A 27,184-nucleotide genomic window follows, 5' to 3' on the forward strand; every position below is an offset into this window, starting at 1 on the left:
ACTTGCAGTTCTTGCAGACAACTGCACTGCATTGGGCCGCCACGTGCCCAGGTTTGTTGCATTTCCTGCACACCCTGGGTTGCCCCGTGTGGGCCATGTAGCCTTGGTTCCCTCCGATGGCGAACACTGAGGGAAGGTGGATGATGGCTCCCTTCCTGTCCACCCTCAGCTTCACCTTCACTTGCCGCTTGCTCGTCCAGATCCCGAACAGGTCCTTCACGTCCACACAGTTCCCTGCTCCCTCGACATAACGAGCAAGGAAGGTGAGGACATCCACGACGGGCACATGCGGGTTAAACATGTGCACCGTGATTATCTGCTCCTTCTGGGTGGGAAGGGTGAAGAGTGGCTGCACCTTCAGCAGCGACAGCGGAGATTCGTTCCCCTTCTCCTGGATGTCTTGCAGCAGCTTCTGCCATCCCTCTGGATACTTGAAAGTGACATCCAAGTATCCGTTACCAGGGAAGTCCTGGAGACAGTAAATGTCCTTGGCTTCAAATTTGCAGGCCTCCAGCAAGACCTTCCTGACGAACAGGTCCTGTGAGAAGGGAGGCCCCTCGCTGAGGTCCTTCACCGACACTCGCAGGGTATTGCGAATACCCTCTCCTCCCGCTCCACTTGCTGCCGCCATTCTGACTGGATGAGGTGTTAGGTTGGTTACCCAACTAGCATGGATCCACCTCTAAGCCAGCAACTGACAGACCCCTGGTCACCAACGTGACCTCCAATTCTGATTGGTGCTAGATCCGCAATCCTCGTCCTCAACTGATAAGAACAGATACTACACTTGATCTTAGCCAAAAGGCCGAGAAGCGAGATAAACGTGATGAACATTAGGCGGACCTCAGCAATCCTTTAAGGAGGCCCTGTCTGAGCAGGCCCAAGGTGGCAGAGTCTGCCATTCGCAATCACCTTTGAGCAATTGCCTTTTACATAATGAGGCCACAGGTCCCAGTTCTTGTAACCTGGCTTGACCGGCCCATTAGTTAAAAGTACATATCATTATCTTCATGAAACAAACAGAAGCTGTTGGTGGAAGGGCAAAACATGAGGGTACAGCTTGTTCACATCAGTGCACCACTGGTTGCTCCCAACTTCTGCCATAGTCCAGCTCCTGTCGGTTATTCTCATCCTAACCAGCGACAGAATTCCGATGAAGGGTCCCAGACCTGAAACAAAACTGTTTCTCTCTCCACAGATGCTGCCTGATCTGCTGTGTGTTTCCAGCATTTTCTGTTTTAATGTCACATCTTGCATTGCACTAAACACCCTTGGTAACTTAGTGATCAGTATGAAAACATGGTAGTTGTTATCTACCTATCTGCACATCGAGTGATCCCTGATCCGTTTTTTGTATGTTTAATACTTTGTTTTGATTGACAATACACTGTCAGGTTTTCTCATTTTTAATCTGCATGGTCCTGTAACTGACACACATCTGAGTTGTTGCTGTCTTGTGAATATACAGTTTGAGTCTATCAAATAGAGTGGGGGTGTGTGAACTGTGGCATGATAATCAGAAGCTGGACACCTTTATCATTTAGTGGCAGATCTCTAAGAGTATTTCTGTTGATAGGTGACACTTTGCTCACATGAAGAGTGCTAAGACATGCCAGACGGCAATGTATTCGCCTGCCAAACTGAGTGGCATGACTTTCATTCTAAACGTCAAGTTAATGCATATGGTGGTCATTCAGTAACCACCACTGACACCATTGTATCATCTTTCAGACAGTTAAATGTCCTTTGTGAACAGAAAGAGTAGACACTGAGGCCCACAGGAGCTATTAATAGTAATGACCAAAGAGGTAAAGTTTAAGAAGCATCTCAAAGAATCTAAAAGAAACATATAAAATTATTAAGTGATTGGACTGGCTAGATGCAGGAAACATGTTCCCGGTGTTGGGGGAGTCCTGAACCAGGGGTCACAGTTGAAGAATAAGGGTTAGGCCATTAAGGACTGAGATGAGGAAAAACCTTTTCACCCAGAGAGTTCTGAATCTGTGGAATTCTCTGCCACCGAATGCAGTGGAGGTCAAATCACTGGATGTATTCGAGAGAGTTGGATGTGACTCTTAGGGCTAACGGAATCAAGGAATATGGGGAAAAGCAGGAAGGAGTACTGATTTTGGATGATCAGCCATGATCATATTGAATGGCAGTGCTGGCTCAAAGGGCCGAATGGCCTACTCCTGCACCTATTTTCTATGTTTCCATGTTTCTATGTTTCAAGGGAGAAGAGAGATGTGGAGTGTGGGCGAGGGAATGACTGAGTTTGGGAGTTTGGAAGCTGAAGACAAAATCAACAAGGCTGGAACAATGTAAAGAAGGGATAGCAAATGTTGAGAATTGGGTGAATGCAGAGAGCTCAAAGTACTGTAGGCGGTTACAAAGTTAACGGAGATTGAGATGAGAGATTAATTTGGAAACACAAATAAGATAAGTAAACTTGATGTTACTTAACTGCAAGACATTATTGGCCAAAAAACACAGCAGTGATGGATAGAATTTAATATGTTTAGGGTTTAATTTTAATAGAAGCTTTAGAGCCATTTGGGTCAAACACAGACAAGTGAGGCGAGTTTAGGTCAGCATATTTGTCAGCTTGGATGATTTGGGCCGAAGGGCCTGTTTCCTTGCTGTATGAATCTGAATAACTGTCAAGTTGGGATGTATTTCTTTTTTTATACATTTTTATTCCCTATTAAATGGACCTTGAGAAGGTTGTGGTGAGTTGCCTTCTTTATCTGCTGCTGTCATTCTGCTGGATGTATTTCCACAGTACTGTTGGGGAGGAGATTGGGGATTGAAATCTGGTGATGATGCAACAACGATGATATTTTCCACGTCATGATGGTGTGGTGACCTGGGGGAGAACCTGCAGGCAGTGGTGTTCTCATTCTCCAAATGCCTTTGTCCTTGGGAAGTGCTGTCAGAGTAGTCTGGGTGAGTAACTACAGAGCATTCTGTCGAGACTGTCGCCACTGTCGCCACTGTCTTCTAGTGACAAAGAGAAAGAGGATTTTGAGTGGTGAGTGGGCACCATTCAAGCAGTCTGCTTTGTCCTGTATGCAGCTGAACGTTTTCAGTGTTGTACTGCAGTCATACGTGAAAGTGGAGAATATTCCATCACACTCTGGATTTGTGGATGGTGTTAGGGTCTTGGAGAATCAGGGCAGGAACCACTCAGTGTAGGATGTCCGGCCTTTGACCTGCTGGCAGCCACAACATGTATATGGTTCGTCCAGTTGAGTCATGGTCACAGTGATTGAAGTTCATAAGCATGTAATGTTCTATATCGTTTACATTGATATTTGGAGGGTGTTGTCTACTTATATAACTTATCCTTTCTAAAATTGTTAACTGCTGTACAATGCACAATGTGCATGTTATCTAAATTAGACAGCACAGCTGTATCTGTTCAGATGGAACTATGCCTCTTGAAGGCCCCAAACCCAATTGCTACCCAACATTCAATGAGCTCCGATTACTTCAATACACATCTCACTTCAAGGCTGGAGAGAAGAAAGGGGACAGGATTTTAAAACTCCAGCTGCGACAAAGAAACATGTGGACTGTGCCAACTGGAATGCTCCAGCCATTGCACTGTTGTAGCAGCTGACACATTTGGCCACAATGTGTGACCCACTCTTTGCCAGCATTGTACTCTGATTGATATTTGCAATGGATTCCGCTTAGTGTACTTTTAGCAGTGAATCCTGTTGGTCTCACCAGCAACTTGCTAATGGCGACTCCAGTGAGTTTTTCAAATAACCCTTATGCTTGCCAGAGAATGTCCCAATCATGGAACTCACAGCACACCAAGTCCACATCAACCGTACATTTACACAAATCCCATGGAGAACCAAAAGACTGCAGATGCTGGAATCTTGATCAAAATACAAACTGCTGGAGGAACTCCACAGGTCAGGCAGCATCTGTGGAGGGAATGGACAGGCTGCGCGGAAACAGGTCCTTTGGCCCAATTCGGCAAGGACAAATTGGGCCAATTTTCTATCTATGTACATGCCCAAATGTCTTTTAAATATTGCAATTGTACCTGCCTCAATCACTTCCTCTGGCAGGTGGTTCCATATACTCAACACCTTCTGTGTGGAAAAAGTTGCTCCACAAATCCACTTTACATATTTCCCCTTTCACCTTAACCTATGCCTCTAGTGTAAGACTCCTCTATCTGGGAACAACATTGTGACCATCCACCTTTTCTCTGCCCCTCGTGATTTTATAATCCTCTATAAGGTCAACTGCCCCCATCGCTCCCGGGAAAACAGCCCCAGCCTGTCTTGTTGGGAGGAGTTGGCTGCACCTAACGGCTGCGGCTGTCTGGCAGTCTGTTTGTCTTTTTTTCTTTTTTTTTGTTTGTGTCGGTGTTGGGATGGTTTTTGTTTCTGTTTTTGGCTGTGTATGTGTGGTGGGGGGGGGGTGGGTGTGTTGGGGGGGGGGGGGGGAAACCTTTCTTTTATTAGGTCTCTTCCCCGGGGCGCAGCTCGCCCGCGGGGCCTACCATCGCCCGGCGCGGCTCGGCCGCTGGACTTAACATCGCCGGCGCGGCTCGGCCGCGGGACGTTTCAGTGCCCGGTGCGGCTCGGCTGCGGGACTTAACATCGCCAGCGCGGCTCGGCTACGGGACGTTTCAGTGCCCGGTGCGGCTCGGCTGCGGGACGTTTCAGTGCCCGGTGCGGCTCGGCTGCGGGACGTTTCAGTGCCCGGTGCGGCTCGGCTGCGGGACGTTTCAGTGCCCGGTGTGGCTCGGCTGCGGGACGTTTCAGTGCTCGGTGCGGCTCGGCTGCGGGACGTTTCAGTGCCTGGTGCGGCTCGGCTGCGGGATGTTTCAGTGCCCGGTGCGGCTCGGCTGCGGGACGTTTCAGTGCTCGGTGCGGCTCGGCTGCGGGACGTTTCAGTGCTCGGTGCGGCTCGGCTGCGGGACGTTTCAGTGCCTGGTGCGGCTCGGCTGCGGGACGTTTCTGTGCCCGGTGCGGCTCGGCCGCGGGACGTTTCGGTGCCCGGTGCGGCTCGGCTGCGGGACGTTTCAGTGCTCGGTGCGGCTCGGCTGCGGGACGTTTCAGTGCCCGGTGCGGCTCGGCTGCGGGACGTTTCAGTGCCCGGTGCGGCTCGGCTGCGGGACGTTTCGGTGCCCGGTGCGGCTCGGCTGCGGGACTTAACATCTCCGGCGCGGCTCGGCTGCGGGACGTTTCAGTGCCCGGTGCGGCTCGGCCGCGGGACGTTTCAGTGCCCGGGGCGGCTCGGCCGGGGGGCTTTCCATCCCCTTGCGGGGGCTGTGCGTGTCGGTTGCCTCGGTAGGGGTCGAGCTGTCTGTCTGTGGGTGCGGGGGGAGGAGAGGGGAAGTTTTGTTGCCTCCATCACAGTGAGGGGGTGTTTGGAGTCACTGTGATGGATGTTTGTGTTGGGGTCGTGTGTCCTGTGTTCTTTTCTTTTTTTGCTGTGACTGCTGAAATTTCGTTTGGTGTTGTGCCGAGTGACAATAAAGTTTTGTTATGTTATGTTCTTGTGCGCTCAAGTCTCAGCAACATCCTTGCGAATCTTTTCTGCATTGTGCCTAGCTTAATCACATGCTTCCAATAGCTGGGCAACCGGAAATGCACACAATACTCCACAGTATGGTCTCTTCAGTGTATTGTGGAGCTGCAACATGACATCCTAACTCTTATACTTGAACCCAGGACTCTGGCACATTGAGGCAACAGAGGCTGCCGGCCAATGCAGCTGATTCCAGAGACACAAGGGACTGCAGATGCTGGTATCTTGAGCAGAAATCAAAGCATTGGAGGAACAGTAGGTTAGGCAGCATCTGAGGAGGGAATTGACAGCAGATGGCGTGCTGCTGGCTATGGGGTGAGAGGCAAGCAGGCAGCTGGAAGTCACTGGTGAACAGCTCAACCATCCCAGCTCACATCCATCGTGAAAATGAGACAATTGGGGGCAGATGCAGCCCATTGCAAGTAGCAGCAGCTAAGGCAAACTGTGATTCAGTGCACCCCATTCTTTAGATGTGCTTTTGTGACCTTAATTTGACATACTTCCAGCCAAATGCAAACTTGCATTCCTTGTGCTGCTTGTTCATCCGACTACTGTTCATTGGGACTGAGAAACAAGAATAAAACTGTTCGAGACATCAGCCAAACCTTAGGCTTACCAAAATCAACTGTTTGGAACATCATTAAGAAGAAAGAAAGCACTGGTGAGCTTACTAATCGCAAAGGGACTGGCAGGCCAAGGAAGACCTCCACAGCTGATGACAGAAGAATTTTCTCTATAATAAAGAAACATCCCCAAACACCTGTCCGACAGATCAGAAACACTGTTCAGGAGTCAGGTGTGGATTTGTCAATGACCACTGTCCACAGAAGACTTCATGAACAGAAATACAGAGGCTACACTGCAAGATGCAAACCACTGGTTAGCCGCAAAAATAGGATGGCCAGGTTACAGTTTGCCAAGAAGTACTTAAAAGAGCAACCACAGTTCTGGAAAAAGGTCTTGTGGACAGATGAGACAAAGATTAACTTGTATCAGAGTGATGGCAATAGCAAAGTATGAAGGAGAGAAATAACTGGTCAAGATCCAAAGCATACCACCTCATCTGTGAAACACGGTGGTGGGGGTGTTATGGCCTGGGCATGTATGGCTGCTGAAGGTACTGGCTCACTTATCTTCATTGATGAATCAACTGCTGATGGTAGTAGCATAATGAATTCTGGTGTACAGACACATCCTATCTGCCCAAGTTCAAACAAATGCCTCAAAACTCATTGGCCAGCAGTTCATTCTACAGCAATACAATGATCCCACACATACTACTAAAGCAACAAAGGTTTTTCAAAGCTAAAAAATGGTAAATTCTTGAGTGGCCGTTTAACACCCGATTTGAACCCAATTTAACATGCCTTTTATATGCTGAAGAGAAAACTGAAGGGGACTATCCCCCAAAACAAGCATAAGCTAAAGATGGCTGCAATACAGGCCTGGCAGAGCATCACCAGAGAAGACACCCAGCAACTGGTGATGTCCATGAATCGCAGACTCCAAGCAGTCATTGCATGCAAAGGATATGCAACAAAATACTAAATATGACTACTTTTATTTACTGACATTGCTGTGTCCCAAACGTTATGGTGCCCTGAACTGGGGAGACTATGTATAAACACTGCAGTAATTTCTACATGGTGAGACCAAAATGTAGAAAAATGGCCTTTATTAAAATCTGACAATGTGCACTTTAACCACATGTCATTTTTAAAATATTACAAATCTCAAATTGTGGAGTACAGAGGCAAATAAATAAATAAATGATGAGTCTGTCCCAAACTTTATAGAGGGCACTGTGCACAGGTGATGTATCCTGAGTCTAACTGTACAGTAACTGTGATGTCCCATCAATGTACACTGGAAATAATTGCCTTTTTCACAACATCACTGCGACAGCGTTCTGTAATTATCAAAACAGCTGCCTGACAATTCCACAATAAACCAGCTGTGTGGTCCCAGAGGTCTTGTCCATCCCGAGAAATAAATTTGTTGAATATTCATAGGCACTGAAACGTAAAGAAACCATAAAACTAACAACTTCACAAGAATCTGGAAGACATGAAACACTTCTGTCTCTTCCTCCCTACCCAGTGACTGTTTTCCAATACTCAAGTCAAGTCAAGTCAATTTTATTTGTATAGCACATTTAAAAACAACCCACGTTGACCAAAGTGCTGCACATCTGATTAGGAAAAAAAAAAAGAAATATACAGTGGCAGGCAGCCAAACACGGCGCGGCCATCTTGAACAAAATGTTTAACTAAAGCAGAATGGTGTCCCGCGGCCGCGCCGCACCGGGCGATGGAAGGCCCCGCGGCCGAGCCGCACCGGGCGCTGTTCAGTCCCGCGGCCGAGCTGCGCCGGGCGATGGAAGGCCCCGCGGAAGAGACCTAAAAAAAAAAAAAAGATTTCCCCCACCCATACCCCCCCCCACATACCCACCCACCCTCACCACCCCCCCACCCCACCCCCCCACATACACAACCAAAGTAACCCCTGCATCCCCTCTCTCTCCATCACTTCCCCCACCCGTCCGTCACACCAGCCTTCAAGTAACCCCTGCATCCCCTCTTTCTCCATCTCTCCCCTAACCAAGTCGCACCAGCTTCAAAGTCGTCTTGTTGAGTCTTGATGGAGATGACAAATGTCTTTACTCAGGTAGCAGTAAGCCCCAATCTGACTTCCCCATAGTCAATAAATTGTCTACTGTGGGTCTGTAGGTCCTTTAAGAGAGTTCATTAATCCAGCAGTGAAACTCTCCAAAGCCTCATGTAAGTCCCAAAGGTCCACTTTATTAGCTGATGGTAATTTAACCTGTGAACCTTGTGTTTTGTCTTGCGTGGGTTTACCACTGAAAGCTCTTTGAGGAGTTAATGGCATTTGGCTGTGCCCACACTGTCCATGTGTTGTGGAGCCTCTGTGTTGTGCTCAAGGAGCCGTTGTGATGTAACATGATTTGTAGGAGCCATATGGTAGACACATGGCTTTCCCTCAGGGGGCATCAGCAAGAACTAACCTCGCTATTGACGGCACCAGCTGCTTTAACACGTCTAATGTGCCCACAGCCTGTCTGTCATCCCACAGCAGTCACTGCTCCGGCAGAATGCGATGCAGCAACATAAAGCAGGTTTGTCCCAGTTAAAGGGGACATTAACTTCGGAGGGAGCTTATGCTCAGTGTAAAGTTCACATCATCCGTTTTCACTTAATGCATCCATTAAAGCCCACTCCTAATTGCTTAAGGGACATCTGTTTTTGATTTTCTGTCCCACTGCCTTGCAGAGATTTAACATTTAGCATCTGTGTGGCTGTGAGACCTCGTTGTCTGCTGTGAGTCCTGGCTCAAGTAGTGAGCAAGGATCAGGGCCTTTTTCAGTTAAATTAAAAAATTAAATTAATGAAAAATAATGATAAAGGCAAATTCATGATTATATCTTGTGTTTACAGTAATTGTTTGTTTGGTTTCAGACCATCCTGATGTTTCATTTGTCTCGTTCATGAATTTACACTGTGGCGCATCGTTTCTTTGAGTACATCTTACAAAGCTACGCTTTGCTGTAATGTTCAGTTCTCCGCTCCAGCCATTTGAATATTTGACATCAAATTTCCGTCACACGCTTTATTTACCCAGTTTAAAACTTTTACAGAATTTTGCTTAATAAGGTATTTTCTGGGATTACATCGGTTTTGTAAATTGAGGAATGGCTGCAGGAAGATTAATTTGACCACAAATATTGAACAGGATTAGTTCAATTTTTAATTAGAAACTTTTCTTTCCAAATGCAGCTGCAAAGCTCTGATCCATCTGTCCTTTATCACAGGAGTGGAGTATGTGAGCAGAACTGTGGCCCTTCTGTACTGGGGAAGGACAAACCATTGGCAATGCAATTAATATATAACTTTATATGACCTCAATGAACAGTGTAGACACTGTAGCCACTTTGTCTTAAAGGTCCAATTAATTGATGTTCAACTGATCAAGGGTTTCTGACTGTATGTAACATCACCTGTGTCTGCAAATTTCACCTCACGCTGGCGGCACGGTGGCGCAGCGGTAGAGCGCAGCGGTATAGTTGCTGCCTTACAGCGAATACAGCGCCGGAGACTCAGGTTCGATCCTGACTACGGGCGCCGTCTGTACGGAGTTTGTACGTTCTCCCCGTGACCTGCGTGGGTTTTCTCCGAGATCTTCGATTTCCTCAGACACTCCAAAGGCATACCGGTATGTAGGTTAATTGGCTGGGCAAATGTTAAAAAATAAATTGTCCCTAGTGGTGTTAATGTGCGGGGATCGCTGGGCGGCGCAGACCCGGTGGGCCGAAGGGCCTGTTTCTGCGCTGTATCTCTAAATCTAAAATCTAAAATCTCATATCTTTTGTCCTTGCTTTGCTTGTTTGTGATAACGTCATGTGCATTTAGAATGTTCCAGAACTTGAGCATTCTTTCCCATTTTAAGACTAGAATATTGGCCTCCTGAACATTGGATTTTATTTATAGGGGTTATGGTGAGTGGGGGTGGGGCGGACAAGGGGGCAACACAAGAAAGGCAGTCACCAAGCATTTAGATCTGCCATTCATGATTTAAGCAGCGATGGCTGGTGCAGAGAGGGGAGCTGAGGCACCAGCCTCCCCAGTAATCACTTAGCAGGTGATGGTTGTGTCCATATCTGGAACACGTCTAACTCTTCCCCCCCCACCCCCCCCCGAAAACAGTCAAACTTAAATCCCTGCGTTCAAATAAATACACCCAAATAATTCACAGCCTGCATCAAGCTACAGGTTAGTATTGAACCTAACGGGCTAGATTGGGTTAATAGATTGGCCACTATTGTTTACACAGATTCATCTGATTAACAAAATGATCAAATGCCTTCCATTTTTGACTGGACAATTGTTACTGTTCTTTATCCAATTTTAAATGCTGTTCTCTATTTCTTCCTTTATTTCCCTCCTTTAACCGCTTCCTAAGAATGAGCTTTCCCCGTTTATATAACTTTAAAATTGGTCAGCCATCAATAAGAACATTGATTGACTGACACAGACATTCATGTATTTTCTCTTCTTGCTTAAATAGTGCCTCTAAAAACCATGACAAAGGGACACAATTGCCGAGAGTTAATTTCCGAGCACACTACTGAGTCTGGAACCCATGTAGACTTTACTGATGCATAAGATCCTGATGAATCCATTTATTGTTCTCTCAGAAATTTTGTCCGATAGACAAGACATCATTGACATCCCATCAGGTATGATGATAGTCCATTTATAGGGTGCATTTAGCTTGTCAAATATGAAAGACTTGAATTGTTCCGATTTACAGGCCTTAATTTACAGGTTCATGGCGAGATAAGTCACGTTTCATTGATGATTAAGATACTTGTGGACACGACAGGAAGATAACCTGCTGGTTCTGGCAGTGTGGGATGAGCAGATTTCCTGCATTTAGCTGTGGGTTTATTCTTCAAAGAATCATGTTGCACAATGTTCTCTCAATCTGCTGATGTGAAATGTGAGCAGAAATCTGCTGTTGTACAAGGTGTCAGAAATCCGTCATCTCATCACGATGTAAGCAGCCCTGCAGAGGTGATTGATAGTGATCAGGAACCTGAGAGACACTAAGAACTGCAGATGCTGGTTCACAAAAAAAGACACAAAGTGCTGGAGGAACTCTTCATCTCCCTGCCAAGAATCCATTATTTCTGTCAGAGATTTATTACTCTCTGTGGCACTGCCAAGCATCTACCAGTCATCTCTATCTGACTTCTCTCTCCATCCCGCTGCATTCATCGCCCATTCGCATTGACAGCCGCTTCTCACTGCCTGTTCTTACCATTTTTATCTTCATTTCATTTTGGTCATCATACAATGAAAGGGCATAGGTAGAGGTGGGTGTGGGGGGGGGGAGGTTGTTTGCAGGTTAGTTATCTAAAATTGGAGAATTCAATGTTCATACCATTGGGTTGTAAGCTACCCAAGCGGAATATGAAGCGCTGTTCCTCCAGTTTGTGTGTATCCTCACTCTGGCAATGGAGGCCCAGGGCAGAAAGGTCAGTGTGGGAATGGGAATGGGAAGTAAAATGGTTGGCAATTGGGATATCCAGCATTCCCTTGGCGGACTGAGCGCGAGTTCAGTGTTGACTCAGTCATAGAGTCATACAGCATGGAACAGGCTCTTTGGCTCAACCTGTCCGCGCTGGTCAAGATGCTCCATCTAGGCTAATCCCATTTACCAATGTTTGGCCCATCTATATACTAAAACTCTTGTTTGTTTGTTTATTTGTTATCGAACTACAGCCAAAATGGTACACGATAGCTTGACAATTTTAGGCCCACCTTATTCACCGTCATCACTTTCATGGTAAAGTAAGTCGTTTTATTGAAATCGGTGTTATATTTTTAAAGTTATTCACATTTGAATGTTTAAATCTATCTCCTCGGGAGGTAGGGAGGGAGGGAGGGGGAGGGAGGGAGGGAGGGGGGAGGAAGGTGGATAAGGGGGGTTGAGGGGGATGGAGAGGAGGAATGGGAAGTGGGGAGGGAGGGGGAGAGGGGGGAGGGGGTTAGGAGAGGCTGCTGTACCAATGCAGGAGAGGATTGGGCCCAACTTGGTCTAGTATCCCTCTAAAACTGTCCATATACGTGTCCAAATGTCTTTTAATGTCATTATTGTATCTGCCTCAGCTACTTTCTCTGACAGCTCATTCCATATGCCCACCCCCTCTGTGTAAAAATGTTACCCCTCAGCTTTATATTAAATCTTTCCCCTCTTATCTTAAGTACCCACACTCTAGTTCTTGATTCAGCTCACCATGGTAAAAAGACTGTGCAGTCCATCTATTCTCCTCATGATTTTATACACCTCTATAAGATCACTCCCCAGCCTCCTGTGCTTCAAGGAATAAAGTCCTAGCCTGCTCAACCTTTCCCTGTAACTCAGGCCCACGAGTCCTAGCAAAATACTCATGATTTATTCCTGTACTCTTTCCATCTTATTGGCATCTTTCCAATAACAGAACTCCAAGTGCGGCCTCATTAACGTAAAAGTAGAAAATGCTTGAAAAGGCTCAGCAAGTCAGGCAGCATAGGTGGAGAGGGAAATGATTCACATTTTAGGTACAGAACCTTTCATCTTTTAACTCAGGGGAACTGGCAACTATTGTAGACCTTACATTCTCCCTCCAGGCCCACAGGAGTTGTATCCACTCAGTGCAGTGTTTGATTCTGAGTCCTCTTCATCTGTATGACCTGCAGTGCACTGCAGTTACGCAGTGACCATGAAGGCACTCTCCAGTTCTAAATTTCCCTGTCAGTTAGGGGGACAAAATTGTGCATGCGTGATCAATATGGTTTCGTCTGCCTTGCACGTTGGGAGATATTATAGCCTCAATTGGTATAGATTGTGTAGTGTGAATAAAGAGACAACATCTCAACCGTCCATGTACAGAGATTGACCAATCATCCCAATATGGACTTACTGGCCATTATAAATAACCCCGAGTAGGACAGTGATAGGATCCGGAGAGAGTCAATGGAGATGTGAATAAAAAAGTGGGATCAATACAGGATTGGTAGAAATGAGTGTCTTGGACTCGGTGAGCTAAAGGACCAGTTTCCATGCTGGATCTCTCTATGACTCTAAATGCTTGCTCTAATTAGTTTGCATGTGTGAAATCATATGCTAATTCCGCAAGAGTGTGCAGTAATTATATGCCAACTCCTCTTGAGCGGTGAGCCAAAGCATTCCAATCTCTTAAATAGCAGATAGAATTTTAAACTGAAATAATGAACAAATGAACTGAAAAATAGGCTGAAACTAACACGGAGACACCCTCAGTTATCTGGATTACTCCTCCTCCCACCCTGCCTCTTGCAAAGAAGCTGACCCCTACTCTCAATTTCTCCATCTCTGCCGGATTTGCTTCAAGATGAGAGTTTCCATTTTCAGGATATCCGAGATGTTCTCTTTCCTTAGTAAATGTGGTTTCCCTCCTGCATTAATCGATGAATCTCCCAACCACGTCTCCGCTGTGTCCTGTAGTTCTGCTCTTGCTGCCCCTTCGCCCAGATGACCAAGGATAGAGGTCCCATGGTCCTTACCTTTCACCACACTAGCCTCTGCATCCAACATGGGTTTCTCTAACATTTATGTCCCATTCTACATTATCCCACCGCCAGTCACATCTTCCCATCCCCACCCCTTTCTGCCTTCTATAGAGATTGCTCCCTCCACAAATCCTTGGTTCATTCATTCCTTCCCAGTGAAACAGCCTCCTCCTTAGGTGATTTATCCTGCAACCACAGGAGATGTCATACCTGTCCATATCCCTCCTTTCTCACTTCCATGCAGGGACCCCAGCAATCCTTCCAGGTGAGACACGGTTTCATGTGCATCTCTTCTGATCTCACCTACTGCATTCGGTGTTCCTTTACATTGGCGAGACCAAGCGACTATTTTGCTGACACACACACCATGGCCTGCTGGATCTGCCCGTTACTTACCATTTTAACTCCCCATCCCATTCATCATGCTGTTATTTCTGTCCTGGACCTCCTCCATTGCCAGAGAGAGGCCACGTGGAAACTGGAGGAACAGTCCCTCATATTCCGCTTGGGTAGCTTACAACTATAACGGTTTGAACATTGAATTCTCCAATTTTAGGTAACTAACCTGCAAACAACCCACCCCCTCCCTTCTCCTGCTCCCTTTTCCACCCCACCTTCCCTTCCCTGTACCCCACCTGAATGCACTCATTTCTTCCCATCCCCCTCCCCTTCCACCTATATTTCTTCCTCTCGCTTCACAAACCAATTCTCCTCTCTCCTTATTGTCTTTTCATTTTCTTATCCACCCATTTGCCAATTAAGCCCCCCCCCTCACCTGTATCCACCGATTGCTTTGTCCTGCAACACTTCTCTTCCACCTTTATCACCCCCCCCCCCCCGACTACAATCAGTCTGAACAAAGGTTCCTACCAGGAATGTCATAGATTCATGCTCTCCAGAGATGCTGCCTGACTTGTTGATTTATTCCGTGTAGGAAAATAACTGCAGATGCTGGTACAAATCGAAGGTATCACAAAATGCTGGAGTAACTCAACAGGTCAGGCAGCATCTCTGGAGAGAAGGAATGTGTGACGTTTCTGGTCGAGACCCTTCTTCAGTCTGAAGAAGGGCCTCGACCCGAAACGTCACACATTCCTTCTCTCCAGAGATGCTGCCTGACCTGCTGAGTTACTCCAGCATTTTGTGATATCTGTTGATTTACACCTTGTGTCTTTTTTTCTGAAAAATAACGTGGTGGACAAATTGAAAGATGAACAGAATGAAATGAAGATAGAAAAAGGTAACAATAGGCAACATTGACAAGAGGGAGTTAATACAAGTGGGTGATAAGTACAGCAGGATGGGGAGAGTAGTCAGTTGGAGATGACTGGTAGATAGATGCAAGGCAGTTTTGTAGAGAGGAATACATCTCTAGCTGAAATAATGGATTCTTGGCATGGAGATGAAGAGTAATAAATCTTGGAAAGTGAAAGATGTAAATAATTTAAAAATACCTTGCATTTATATCATACTTGATTACGTCTTCTGGATGTCTGTAGGCACTTCATAACCAATGAATTACCTTTGAAATGCAAAAGCAGCATGGAGTCTGCTCATCGTAATATCCCACAGACGACCAGATAACAAGTTCTTGGTGCTGATGAATGTTGCTGGAAGACAAGGAGAATTCACTGCTCTTTTTCAGATGGAGCATTTGCAATGTTTCATGTCCACTTAGGCAGCAGTCTGGGATTGATTTGTTTCATCTAAAAGAAAGCACTCTTCTGTATCTGGATCAATGCACCTCTTTAACATTTATGCATAGCAAATTGCCTCAGACAGTAATAAAACGCATGAAAACAAGGACATAAGGAAAAGAAGCATGAACGTGCTTTCGGAAATTTTAACAACATATCTATTATTTCCCCATCATTTACTCTGCTAGATACATCCCAACCGCAGCAGTAGATGTAATCAAACATAATTTCCCTTTCACAAATCTCACATTGACTCTGCTCAATGGGGTGGCACAGTGTGCTTAAGACCTGCGTTCAATCCTGACTTCCAGTGCTGTCTGTGTGGACGTGTGGGATTCCCCTGAGTGCTCTGGTTTCCTCCCACATCCCAAAGACAGTGCTCTGGTTTCCTCCCACATCCCAAACAACTTGTTATCTGGTCGGTACGTTAATTGGCTCCTGAAAGTTGTGTTAATCAAGTTGTCCCTTGTGTGTAGATGTGGGGTAGAATCTGGGGGGTGGGAGTTGATGGAAATATAGAGAAAATAAAATAGGATTGGTGATGAATGGAGTGTAAATGGGCCTGAAGAAGTATCTCGACCCGAAACGTCGCCTGTCCATTACCTCCACAGATGCCACCCTACCCGCTGAGCAATTCCAGCACTTCATGTTTTACTAATGGAGTGTAAATGGTTGTAAATGGTAAATGGTAAATGGTTCTGCTCAACACAGAATCAGTGTGTTTTTCTGCTGCATCTTGTTATGATTGTTATTATTCTCTCAGTGCCTGGAAATTGCATCCTTTATCCTAGATTTCAGTATTTTCTCTACTATCAGTGTCAGGGCTAGTAGGATGGTGGTTCCATTTCCTCACCTTTCTTAATAGAGAAATCACTTTTGCTAACAATCTGCAGGAACCATTCCAGAATCTAGAATATCCAGAATGCCGACTATCTCGTGGCCACCTCTTTCAAAACTCTGGGAAGGATGATCAGAGATTTGGGACTTACCTGTTTTCTAGTCCTCTGACCATTCCAGTAGAACTTCTTTCCTGATGCTAATTGCTTTCAGTTGTCTGTTTGCATTGGTTCTCCAATATTACTGAGAGTTTGGTTACTCATCCTTCCCACCCAAACTACACCCTGCCCAGCTATATTCCCCTGCAACTGCAAGAGATGTAACACCTGTCCCTATATCTCAACCCTCACATCCACCAGGGACCAGCAATCCTTTCAGGTGAGATAGAGGTTCATGTGCACTTCATCTATTTCATTCGATGTTCCCGATGTGGCTTCCTTTACATCTGTGACACAAAGACTGGATTAGGCGATCATCACTTGCACTGAGTCTGCCAAGGCCTGCTGGAGCTTTCGGTTCATAACTCCACTTCCCATTTCCATACTGTCCATTCTTTCCTTGGCGTCCCCCATTGCCAGAGTGAGGCCACAAGCAAACTGGAGGAACAGCGCCTCATTATTTCCCTTGGATAGCTTACACCAATATTTTTGAGCTAAACCACAGGCAATGATTTATAATTGTTCATTGCAGATATTGCTTGAATATTTTCAGAGTGGGAAATCTCCCCTCACTGGCATTGAGTGTCGGAGCCACAATAAAGTGTGTAAGATTTGCGGTATAAATGGTGCTGTGCAATAACCCAGTGAGGAGCAGAGGGAGATACTGGCAGCATGCAGGCTCTGCTTTCGATAACAGCATAATGGGGTTCAACAGCATATGGGACTATAAGGAAAGAGACAAGAGGCAGGTAGTGAGGGACATATTAGACTTAGATCTTTAATATTTCTTCTGAGTTAGCTGTGAAGATTGAGTTAGCAGGTGAAAAGGATTTGATTATTTTTTCTAGTGTAAGATTTTCATGCAGTTGTAATATAAAAGCTTAATCATCAGTTTACTTCAAAAAGTAAAGGCAGAACATTAAAGCTTTAGACACACGGATAGATTTAGCTGGAATATTCAGGCGGCAGCTGCAATGTTAGCATCTGGGAAATGTTCAGAGCGAGATTTATGATCAAAAAGAATGTGCACACAGGGCAGCGCTTGTTTTTCAAAGTGATATATATTAAAGCAGCTTATAGATTTTAACTACATAAAAGCGTGAGTGACAGATGACAAGTCTGTGGGATTTTGGGACAATTGTCAAGCAGCTGTGATTGGCAGTGTGACAACAAGGGAATAAAGAAGGTATTAAGCAAACACTTGATGCAGAAAAATAGCGAAGCATGTGGCGGAAAGCACAGGACAACAGGGTTTTACCGTAACACAGCGTAGGGAGCAGGTATGATGAGAGAAACTGCCTTCTTTTCTATTTAAGGTCTAATTCCATGTGTTTAATGAAGTAATTCTGCAAGTGTATGTCCTAGGAAAGGATCACATTTCCTGGGAAGTGAATGTGATTCTGACTACACTCTTTGAAAGTATAAATTTGCAGAAAATGAAAATATCCAATGAACAAAGAAGATAGACACAAAATGCTGGAGTAACTCTGCGGGTCAGGCAGCATCTCTGGAGAAAAGAGATAGGTGACGTTTTGGATCTGAAGGAGGGTTTTTGACCCGAAACGTCACCTATTTCTTTTTAGCAGAGATGCTGCCTGACCCGCTGTGTTACTCCAGTATTTTGTGTCTATCTTCAATGTGAACCAGCATCTGCAGTTCCTTCCTACACATCCAATGAACAAGCATTGTACTATCCAATAAAATTACACCATTTGGTATCATGTTCAGGACACACATTGCATTTTTAAAAGCATTAAAACCTATGCTGTTACTTATTGCAATAAAATGTGATGCAGCATTGGGATCTTGGTAGCACCAGCATGGACTAAGCTGACAAGGACCGAGTGGCCACTGCTGTACAGCACAGCAACAGGCCTTCGGGACATGATGTCTGTGTCGAACATGATGCCAAATTAAATGCCCAAGCACTCATTACTCTCTGTGCAAAGGACTTGCCCACACATCTCCTTTGAAGCTTCCCCCGCTGACCTCTAATGCTCTCTAGTATTTGACACTTCCACACTGCAGAAAATGTTATTCCAATCTGTCCTATCTATGCCTCAGCACCCTCTTCAAAGTCTCCACTTCCTTCCTGTAGTAGGGTGATGGCAACTGTTCACGATACCCAAATGCAACCTGATCACAGTTTCATAAAGAGGCAGCATAAATTCTTGAAGATAGACACAAAATGCTGAGGTAACTCAGCGGGTCAGGCAGCATCTCTGGAGAGAAGGAATAGGTGACATTTCCGATCCTTTCTGATTAACTTCCTGATCTTTACACTTTATGCCTTGATTAATGAAGAAAGCAGAACATATGCCTTCTTTACCACTCAGTCCACGTATTGATACTTTCAGAGAGCCATGGCCTTGCACCAATAGCCGTCTCGATATCAATGTTGTGAATGGTCTTGCCATTAACTATATACTTTCCACTTGCATTTAACGTTCCAACAAGCAACACCTCACATTTATCCAGATTAAATTGCATTTGGTAATTTTCCCTCACATCCTTAACTGAACTATATTTTCTGTATCTTTTGACAGCCTTCTTCACTGTCCACAACTGTAGACACTGTCCACAGCTCATTAATATCCTTCGTCACCTCCTCTCAAAACTCGATCAGGTTTGTAAGATATGACCTGCCTCTGTCAATCCCATGCTAACTGTCCCCATTAATCCATCCTCTTCCAAATAAGCCTTCTTCACCTTTAAAATCTCCGCCCTATCTCCGACGTTCAGCTCCAAAGTCCTTGAATGTGCTGCCAGCTCATCCACAACATACCCCATCGCAAGTTCATGCCCATCCTCCCCATGTTTGTGAATGTTTTTTATCAAACTCCCTGCTGATATGTTATGTGCCTGCAATATAGGTAATCTATCCATTCCTATCCTTCCCTGACCCTCTGTGACCTTTAACGTAGTTGACCACACCATTTCCCTCTACTTTTCTGCACCATCACCTGGTTTCCTTCCATTCCCGCCATAGCTTAAGAAGCATACAATAAGGTCCAGCCATTTCACAGGCCAATATTGCAACTCTGTTACCTGATCACGAGAGCCCTCACTTCCCATGGCACCAGTTGAAACTGAATATAATCTCAGACACACACTTGATACCGAGTTGTGTATTGGAGCAGGGACCTGCACCACCATCAAACTATTAGTGTAGGAAAAAAAACTGCAGGTGCTGGTTTAAATCGAAGGTATATATAAAATGCTGGAATAACTCAGCGGGTCAGGCAGCATCTCGGGAGAGAAGGAATGGGTGACGTTTCCGGTCGAGACCCTTCTTCAGATTGATGACAGGGGAGGGGACGTTCCCGCCCCCTCCCCTGACATCAGTCTGAAGAAGAGTCTCGACCCGAAACGTCACCCATTCTTTCCCTCCCAAGATGCTGCCTGACCCGCTGAGTTAGTCCAGCATTTTGTGTCTACCCTCAAACTATTGTCCGTTTGTAACAATACCACCGACACTGATCATCAGCTGCTGAATCTCTTGGCCATTTCCCGGTTACCTCTAAATTTGACCATTCCAAGGCATAGGGAATGGCTGCCTCTCATTCTGCTCACTGCACACTGGAGGTTCAAATGTTTCCGGCCCAGGCCCGCACCTTCTGCTCGTCAAACAGCAGCCTTACACTGGGACCCACAGCACCTCACATCACCAAGATCCCTGAACTCCCTTTCAGCCCCGCTTATACTCTTCTGTCATTAGCAGTACCACCATCAGGTATAAAATCCCTAAACACTTCTTCATTGATCTCCAAGCCGTGGAACCTTTCTCTTTGATTCAAATGTTGGTCTTCTTCAGTGTCAAACATTGTTCTATCGCACTCCTATGAATCAAGTGTCACAGTGGCACACGCAGTGGTAGAGTTGCTGCCTTACAGCAAATGCAGCGCCGGAGACCCGGGTTCGAACCTGACTACGGGCGCTGTCTGTATGGAGTTTGTACGTTCTCCCTGTGACCTGCGTGGGTTTTCTCCGAGATCTTTGGTTTCCTCCCACACTCCAAAGACGTACAGGTTTGTAGGTTAATTGGTTTGGTAAATGTAAAAATTGTCCCTAGTGGGTGTAAGATAGTGTTAATGTGCGGGGATTGCTGGTCGGCGCGGACCCGGTGGGCCGAAGGGCCTGTTTCCGCGATGTATCTCTAAATCTAAACTAAGTGTCTTGGACAATTTATCGTCATAAAGTTATATGTTGTTGATCTTTCAAGCTTGGTCAAATTCCAAAGTACTTGCTCCAAAGGTTCTTTTATGCATCTTTCATATATTTTCCTTGAGACACAGAAGGTCATTCAACTCATCACGCTGGTGCCTGCCCCTACTAATATTTGTTGTGATCTACTCTCCCCACATTCCCTTAAACCACCCCTCCCCCCTCCCCCCTCCCCCCCCAATATTCTGCCACCCATCGACACTATGGTGACCTACAAACCAGCACATCTTTGAAATGTGGGAAACCCAGGGATAGTGTGGAAATTCCACAAGGTCAGGATTGTCCCACCTCGGTCATTCCTCCTTCCTGCTCCCAAGGTACAGAAGAAAGTGTGCCCCACCAAACTCAGGAACAGCTTCTTCCCCTCTGTTATCGGGCTTCTGCATGGTCCTTTCATAAGCTAGGGTACTGTTCGATTCACCTCTACCCCATTGAGGACATTGGACTTTATCTATGGAACAGATGTGCTATAATGCTGAGAACTATATTCTGCAGTCTGTATCTCCCTCTTTGCTCTATCTATTGTACTTGAGTTTGACTTGATTGTTTTATATTCTATCTTCTATATATAGGCCCTTCAACCCATCATGTCCATGGCAGCCTTCAAGTACTCTTCTATTCTAATTACTGATATTATTATTTCATACTTTTAATTCGTGGAATACTTTTAATTCAATTGACTTTACTTTCCAAAGTAGCATTGCTTCAAAGTCAGTATAACTTCTAGAATGAAAACTGATGAAAACATTTCAAGACATTCCCAAGCATTCTAAGTAACCCAGGAATTCCGAGCAGCTGTCAGATGCAACGGTCTCAGTGGGGCTCTCCTGCGATTACTTCCGACTGGGTTTCCACTCACCACACTTGCTCGCACCCCTCGCATCTCCCCCCCTAGGCCGGTCTGTTGCCAGGTAACGTGCTGCCACAAGTGCAGCACCATTTGCATTGCTGCCCTTGTTACCGAGCCTGACGATGTCACATTGCATTATTTATGTCTGATTTACTGACTGACAAACAGATCCAAAATTAGGAAAACAAAATCACCAAGCCATATGCTTCTGCCTTCCTTCCTTGCCCCCTCCTCCTCCTCCTCCCCATGCCCCTTCCCCTGGAGTGAAGAATCCTTAAAAAGGTCACCAAGGCTCTGATCCGTGTCAGCTGCTGTATTCAGAGTCTGAGTGGGAAATGGCTGATCCGGATTCAATCAGGGGCCGTTCCCAGGATGCCCTACAGGTCTGTGATGTCATGACATATGCAGGGTTTATTTAAACGTATGATAGCACAGGACCAAGGAGCAGATGTTGACCATTAGGCTTTATAGCTTGCTCCACTAATCTCCCACCTCAGCACTATTCTCATGTCCCCTGGGTCCCTTATATCCAGAAACCTATCAGTCTATGTCTAGAATGGAGGGTTGTATCGCCATCTGGGAACAGAAGTTCTCTCCATGGGAGATGAACCTATTTATTAACTAACTGTTAATAATTAGTTTTTGTCATCAGTTTTAATGAGATGTTATCGCACTGCCGACTGCCATATTATTTCATTTTCTGAAATCAAACAATGAAAGTTTTTCTTTGGCAAAATGCTTTACAATGAAGCTCCTTTGAAGGATATTCACATTTACAATTCCAAGGTTACCATATTTTGGATGGTGAACAGGGATAGTTCACCAGTGCATCTGAGGGAGGTATATCCTGATTTGCTGCACCATTGATCCGCCACCATTATTTTATGTGCGAGTTACTTATTTATTTATTTTTCTTTAATCAATTTTTATTATTTGGTGTTACATTGAAGCCAGTTGCAACTGAATTTCGTTCAAATATGCACTCGTCTGTATAGTTTTGAATGACAATAAGGTTATATTCATTCATTCATGGCCTGATACAATAATTCCAGACAGTTGGGGACTCAGCGCAGTTCATCACAAGCATAGCACAGCCCTCCTCACCACCAAGTGCATCTACATATGACGCTGCTTCAGAAAGGCGACATCTATCATTGAGAATCAAGTCAAGTCAAGTCAAGTCAAATTTATTTGTCACATACACATACTCGATGTGCAGTGAAATGAAAGTGGCAATGCCTGCGGGTTGTGCACAAAAATAATTACAGTTACAATAAATAAAGTTAATAAGTTACTAAACATAGCACCAAAAGTGTCGACAAAAATTTAGTCTCTGGGGTTATCAAAGTTGACAGTCCTGATGGCCTGTGGGAAGAAGCTCTGTCTCATCCTCTCCGTTTTCACAGCGTGACAGCGGAGGCGTTTGCCTGACCGTAGCATCTGGAACAGTCCGTTACTGGGGTGGCAGGGGTCCCTCATGATCTTGCTTGCTCTGGATCTGCACCTCCTGATGTATAGGTCCTGCAGGGGGACGAGTGTAGTTCCCATGGTGCGTTCTGCCGAACGCACTACTCTCTGCAGGGCCATCCTGTCCTGGGCAGAGCTGTTCCCAAACCAGACTGTAATGTTGCCGGACAGGATGCTCTCTACAGCCCCAGAGTAGAAGCAATGAAGGATCCTCAGCGACACTCTGAATTTCCTCAGTTGTCTAAGGTGGTAAAGGCGCTGCTTAGCCTTACCCACCAGTGCGGCAATGTGCGTTGCCCACGTCAGATCCTCTGCGATGCGGACTCCCAAGTATTTGAAACTGCTCACCCTATCCACAATAGACCCATTTATCTCCAGTGGCGTGTACGTCCTTGGATGTTTAGCCCTTCTGAAGTCCACAATCAGCTCCTTTGTTTTAGTGACATTCAAGAGGAGGCTATTGTCCTGACACCAGAGTGCCAGATCAGCCACCTCCTCCCGGTAGGCCTTCTCATCGTTGTTGGAGATCCGGCCCACCACCACAGTGTCATCAGCAAACTTGATGATGGAGTTTGAGCTGAACCTGGCCCTACAGTCATGTGTGTACAGGGAGTACAATAGGGGGCTAAGGACGCAGCCCTGGGGGGATCCTATGTTCAGGGTGAGGGAGCTAGATGTGTGTTCCCCCATCCTGACCACTTGGGGCCTGGCAGTGAGAAAGTCCAGGACCCAGGCACACAGAGGGGTGCTAAGCCCCAGTTCCAGCAGCTTCTCAACCAGTCTGCTGGGGACTATTGTGTTGAATGCTGAACTAAAGTCAATGAACAGCATCCTCACATAGCCCCCCTGGCTGTCCAGATGAGAGAGAGCGGTGTGTAGAACCTGGGAGACCGCATCATCCGTGGACCTGTTCGGACGGTATGCGAACTGTAGTGGGTCCATGTTGCGAGGAAGGAGGGCGCAGATGTGCTTCTTGACTAGCCTCTCCAAGCATTTCATGACAACCGAGGTGAGGGCCACCGGTCGGTAGTCATTTAAACACGCTGGAGAGGCATTCTTTGGCACCGGTACAATGATGGATCTTTTGAAGCATGCAGGGACCACGGACTTTGCCAAGGAGAGGTTGAATATTGTGGTGAGCACTGGAGCAAGCTGAGTAGCACAAGACTTTAGTACTCGCCCAGATATACCATCTGGGCCTCCAGCTTTCCTCGTGTTCACACGCGTCAGAGCCCACCTCACCTCATGCTCGGACACCGAGAATGTGTGCACATCCCCGGCGGTGGATCCCCCTCCAGCCTCCCCATCATCCTGGTCATGCCCTCTTCCGACTGCTCCTGTCGGGCAGGAGATACAGAAGCCGGAAGTCCCGGAACAGTCCAGGTTCAGGAACAGTTACTTTCCTACAAGGTCAGGTTCTTTGAACTGACCTGCTCAGCCCTGATCTTACCTCAATAACGGAACACTACAGACCATCTCCTGCACTGCCAGGACTTGTTTTCTAATTGAGATTTGCGGTTATGTCTTACTTCCACAGTCTTTTTCATTTTGCCGTCTTGCAGAATTTATATATAATTAAAATGTAATTGATGTTTTTGCGCGTTGCCTGAGGCTCTGTGCCTGTGATGCTACTGCAAGCAAGATTTTCATCGTTCCTGTACCTCGTACGGATATGACAATAAACTCGACTTGATGTAAAGTGTGTCTCAGTGGACTGGAGTGGTTGTTGTTAAATGCTCTCTGATCTCCACATCTGACAGAATTCTTTCATGGAAGAATTCTTATGTTGAGAGCAGTGTTGCGGTTGCTTTAGGTGCAGCAGCAGCAGCAGGTAGCACCAGTTATCATTCAGTGTGCCGTGCTGCAGCTACTTTGAGGTCACTGGCAGCTGATGGGGATGGCTACAACAGCAGTTGTGTTCGATCTGGGCCAGTGGCATCCCAGCGATGGTGGTACACAACCTGGCTATCAATTGGTTCTCATTCAGGTGTGACCTGGCATCTGTTCCTCCATGTTGCCACAGTCCCCTCTGCTGCCAAGAAATAGTCACTGTAATGAGCCTCTTCTTGTTGCCAGTCCACCTGCTGTAGCGGCCTTCACCTGCGTAGCTAGCTTCAGCTATTGACTCGTGCACATTGCTCCAAGAGAGAGGTTAACCTTTGCATTATGACCTCTGTGCAAGCTAACTAGGGGATAAATACTACTTCATCCCTTATTTTGCGTCAGAGGCAATATTGGCAATTCACGAAAATGTAACTGCATTTAGCATACATGGAGGTTGAACGGAGGGAGGGGTATAGGTTATAGATCCCTCACTTGTACTCTTTAGTTTTAGTTTAGAGATACAGCTTGGAACCAGGCCCTTCGGCCCACCGAGTCGGCACTGACCAGCAATTCCCGCACATTAACACTATCCTACACACACTAGGGACAATTTACATTTATTCCAAGCCAATAACCTACAAACCTGAACGTCTCTGGAGTGTGGGAGGAAACCGAAGATCTTGGAGAAAACCCACGCAGGTCATGGGGAGAACGTACAAACTCCATACAGACAGCCACCTGTAGTCAGGATTGAACTCGGATCTCTGGTGCTGTAAGGCAGCAAGTCTACCACTGCGCCACTCTGCTGCTTTCTGATTCAGTTATTCATCACACCTCAGCCTTGGATGTGAGGCACTAATATCTGTGTTGTTTCCCTCCAGATGTATTTACTTCCTGCAAGATCAATCAGCCTGTCATCCCTTGTCATGTCAGTATCCATTTGCCAGTCAACATCAATGTCGCACAAATTGAATTTAACTCAGAACATCTCTGCCTTTGGTGCTGCGCTAACATGTGGTCCCTTAGTCCTGTCTGCAGATGTGCTTAGGGCAGCCTCCAGATGTGGCCCCAAGGGAAGGGTCCAGTGCAGTGTCCAGATGTGCTCTCAGCACTGTCACCAGGTGTTGCTTCCTGATCCAGCCTCTTGGAGGTGCCTCCAGATTTGGCAGCCAACACATCCAAGGGCTCCATTGACACCCTGGCTATTCTGTCCCAACAGTCAGACGATACCAAAGCTTGAAAACATCTACCACCAGATTCAGGAACAACTTCTTGCCCACAGTTATCAGGCTATTGAATTGTAGACACAAAATGCTGGAGTAACTCAGCGGGTCGGGAGAGAAGGAATTCAGCTGAAGAAGGGTCTCGACCCGAAACGTCACCCATTCCTTCTCTCCCGAGATGTTGCTTGACCCGCTGAGTTACACAGCAATTTGTGTCTACCTATGATTTAAACCAGCATCTGCAGTTTTTTTCCTTAAACTATTGAATGGACTTCCCATGAGCAAATGCTGTAATCCTGATCTCGTAAACTACCTCAGTGTGGCTATTCCACTATTTAACTGCCCTTTCTCTGTAGCTGTAACATTATATTCTTAGCTCTGTTTATTTTTCTCTTTGCATTACCTATTGCAGGTGTTTGGTTTGATTGTGCTCATGTATAGTATAATTTGACTGGTTAGCACACAGAATAAAGTCTTTCACTGCATCTAAGTGCACGTGACAATAATAAGCCGAGATCAATACCAATATCAAGTACCATCGATACCAATCCCATTTACCAGCTCTTGGTCCATAGCCTTCTATGGCTTGATTCAAATATTCATCTAGATACTTGTTAAATGTGAGAGCCCCTGATTTCACCTCATGCAGTGCATTCTAGATACCAGCTATTCTCTGGGCGAACAAACTCTTGTCATGTGCGGAGTACACAGGAATCTGGTGCCACAGAGGCCTACTGGGCTTCATCAGATGAAACCAGGAAGGCACTTCGCAGATAGATGGGCAGAACATCAGGGCCATAGCCAGATTTGTAGCCCTGATTAGAAATGGTATTTTTATGAAGAGGAGACATACTGGGTGAAAGCTATATGCTCTCACCTTTTAGACTGTTTTAGTAGCCAGCAGATGAATGCTGCCTCAGATCCATCCCGAGAGAGGAATTTGTTCTATATTTGATGATACGGTACTTTGTCTGGGAGAAGAAAACTCTTCCCAGTGGAGAATGTATGAGATGGGACGAGGGGCAGGCCATTTGGCCCCTCACACCTGATCCGCCATGCACAAGTGGTAAGAATAATCTCCTTTCAAAGGACAGGTCTTCCCAAAGCGTTTCAGAGAATATTATAAGAAAATAACTGCAGATGCAGGTGCAAATCAAAGGTATTTATTCACAAAATGCTGGAGTAACTCAGCAGGTCAGGCAGCATCTCAGGAGAGAAGGAATGGGCGACGTTT

General features: G+C 45.9%; 1 protein-coding gene and 1 pseudogene across 3 annotated transcripts in view; one reads left to right on the forward strand and one right to left on the reverse strand.

Moving 5' to 3' along the window:
* The window catches only part of LOC144602227 (tetraspanin-18-like), a 305,930-nt gene that overhangs the window by 233,712 nt on the left and 45,034 nt on the right, over positions 1-27,184 (forward strand). The window lies entirely within an intron of this gene.
* LOC144602479 (U2 spliceosomal RNA) lies at positions 641-817 on the reverse strand (annotated as a pseudogene).

This window comes from Rhinoraja longicauda, chromosome 18 (genome assembly GCF_053455715.1).
Source record: "Rhinoraja longicauda isolate Sanriku21f chromosome 18, sRhiLon1.1, whole genome shotgun sequence".
Lineage (NCBI taxonomy): Eukaryota > Metazoa > Chordata > Chondrichthyes > Rajiformes > Arhynchobatidae > Rhinoraja > Rhinoraja longicauda.